At 48.0% G+C, this 2,925-nt stretch overlaps 1 pseudogene; it reads left to right on the plus strand.

The window, feature by feature from the left end:
* Nucleotides 1–649: 649 nt before the first annotated feature.
* Nucleotides 650–767, plus strand: LOC124790689 (annotated as a pseudogene).
* Nucleotides 768–2,925: the final 2,158 nt, after the last annotated feature.

The following is a 2,925-nucleotide window of genomic DNA, read 5'->3' on the forward strand; positions in this document are numbered from 1 at the left end:
CTGGTTAAACGACGTTGTATCCGACTGGTGGACTGGGCACAAGAGGCCGGTCGACACAGCACCTTATGCACGACCTCCACGTTCACACACGGTCTGATGCGATCATGTGTATGTGCCTCCGGTACCAGATGATCTATCCGACTTTAGAAACAGTGTTGTTGCAACAGTTACACCTGCCACTTTGATCAAGGTTTCGGAACAACTAGGCTATCGACTCGATGTGTGATCGGTGTTCACATTGAATAACTGTAAGAAAAACTGCTTGAGTGTATCTTTCATTTGGTGTATTATTTATAGTTGTAAAGTGAATCTAATATGTGCTACAAAGCCTTAAAACCCGTATATAACGTCGTATTGTTGATTAACCATCGCAAAAATCTCTAAGACTAGACGGTATTCCTAAGGAGGAATTTCATGTAAATTTTTGGCCTCTTATAGGTGACAGCATTACGTCACTGGTAAATGAGGTGATGCGGGGTGGTGAGTTTGATTCCTGGCCACTTCAAGGTTGTGAAAATCGTTCTAATACCGAAGGCAACCGGTCGGCCAGTCATTGATGAATTCCGCCCGATCATACAGCTTTATTTCGACTACAAGCTGTAGCCCGAGTGGGTAATAGCCGTTTATCGATATTGCTAGAGAAAATTCTACCAACGGCCTTGCCGCAGTGGTAACACCGGTTCCCGTCAGACCACCGAATTTAAGCGCTGTTGGGCTGGGTTAGCACTTGGATGGGTGACCATCCGGTCTACCGAGCGCTGTTGGCAAGCGAGGTGCTCTCGGCCCTTGTGAGGCAAACTGAGGAGCTACTTGGTTGAGAAATAGCGGCTCCGGTCTGGGAAACTGATATACGGCCGGGAGAGAGGTGTGCTCACCACATGCCCCTCCATATCCGCATCCAGTGACGGCTGTGGGTTGAGAATGACACGGCGGCCTTTCGGTCTCTTTGGGCCTTCATGACTGCGCGGGAGGAGTTTAGTTTTTAGTTTTTAGAGAAAATTTTTGTTGTTCACCAAAGCTGTGTTCCTGGGCACACTATTCTGACTTCTGTAGCCGAATGCCGAGACGTTGTCTCGGTGGCTGCAGCGCCGTTTGTCTCTGGAGCTTTGTTTTTATTGATCTTAATAAGGGATTTGACAGAGTCAGTCACGGTTTCTTGTGTAGGTTCTGAAGGCAACTGGTCTCAAACATACAGCGTGTCAGGTATTATCCAAAATTTTTACCGGTATTCAAGCATCTGTCGTGGGGGAAAGACAGCTTACTTCCCAGGTCACCATCCGACGGGGAACCCTCTCTCCATGTCGCTTATTGTTTTGTCCTTAGAACCTGTGCTTCGCCGTATTGCTGATCAGTTATGTGGCGTCAAGATAATAAGAAAAATTTGTCGGTACGAGAGTATGCGAATGATGTTATGGTACTGCTACGTCATATCGGTGGCGTATCCTTGCTCAAGGACATGTTGGATTCCTTCTACTCTCTCTCTCTCTGGGGCCAACACTAATGAACGGAAATGTACCGTATTACCATTGCAGCGGTTTCAACACGTCGTCATTTCATGGGCAACTGTGGCTGCTCGCCACATATCGTTGGGGATTTCCGTTGATCGGTGCCCGATGATGATGGCTGCACTCAATTGGCGTAAGGTGACGAATCGAATTCAAGGGGAAAATCGTAAACACGAACGCTGTTCCCTTCGTTTTCTTCCCAAAGTGCGGATCCTAGATTCCTACATTTTCAGCGAAGTATACATGTTGTACAAATACTCCCGCTCCCTGTGATGATGGCGCGGAAATTGATGCAATTGTGCGGTCGTTTCCTTTGTCACGGTGGCCGTGCGGTTCTAGGCGCTCCAGTCCGGAGCCGCGCTGCTGCTACGGTCGCAGGTTCGAATCCTGCCTCGGGCATGGGTGTGTGTGATGTCCTTAGGTTAGTTAGGTTTAAGTAGTTCTAAGTTCTAGGGGACTAATGACCACAGCAGTTGAGTCCCATAGTGCTCAGAGCCATTTGAACCATTTATATTGTTAAATAAACAGGTTGTGTGAAAAGAAGGTTACATTAGTGGGTCCTGCCTTCCACGTTTTCCTTAATACCACTAAATACCACGTCTCACCGTGGTCGAAGTGTATATGGCTGTGGTGGAAGTCACAGATTTTCGCTCTGTGGTTCGATCCCTTGAGAGCATACAAGTTGATTAACTGGGCGTCGTGCAGTGGAGCAGCCATGCTTCTCCCGCAGTAGGATCTGTGGGGTATGTGCGAATCTTGCTTGAACATAATCATAGCGCTTGTTGATTTGTTTCATGGCACATTGCGACTTCTAGTTTGCTACTGGTGGCGTGTCGAAGCAAGACGACATCTACATCAGCAGCACACAAATATTGATTTAAACTTAATACGCTGGTATCATACGCTATCAGTTTGATATTTAAAGTGGCAGATTTGTAGGTTTCCATGAGAAGATTCGATTAGCCTTCGGTATTAGCTCGTATATTTCTGGATCAACTCCTTCGTTCGGAAGCTCCAAAGACTGATCACAGGCCCTTTTTGGTGGTGCAGGGGGTCGTGTTGATGAAGACGACTTTTTTGACCTCTCAGCTGCACCTGGAATTTCCGAAGACGAAGACGTCTCGGGATGTATGTATAATCTTGCTCCCTTTCTCCTTGTGCATGAGGTATGCGGCGCTTTACGGCAGGAGTATGCACTTCCTGCCCTCGACAACCTTGTCGAGTGGGCTGTCAAGAGGCGCCTCACGTTCAACGGTGCGAAGACACAGTTCGTGACGGTCACACGTCGTTTCACCCTAGAAGATCTGACACTTGATGACAGCGGTGTCCCATGCAGGCCGATAGCGCGTCATCTGGGCGTCACTCCACATCGTAGACTTAAATGGCGCCAGCACATCCAGCGAGTGAAATCGAAGCACCG

This window comes from Schistocerca piceifrons, chromosome 3 (assembly GCF_021461385.2).
Source record: "Schistocerca piceifrons isolate TAMUIC-IGC-003096 chromosome 3, iqSchPice1.1, whole genome shotgun sequence".
Lineage (NCBI taxonomy): Eukaryota > Metazoa > Arthropoda > Insecta > Orthoptera > Acrididae > Schistocerca > Schistocerca piceifrons.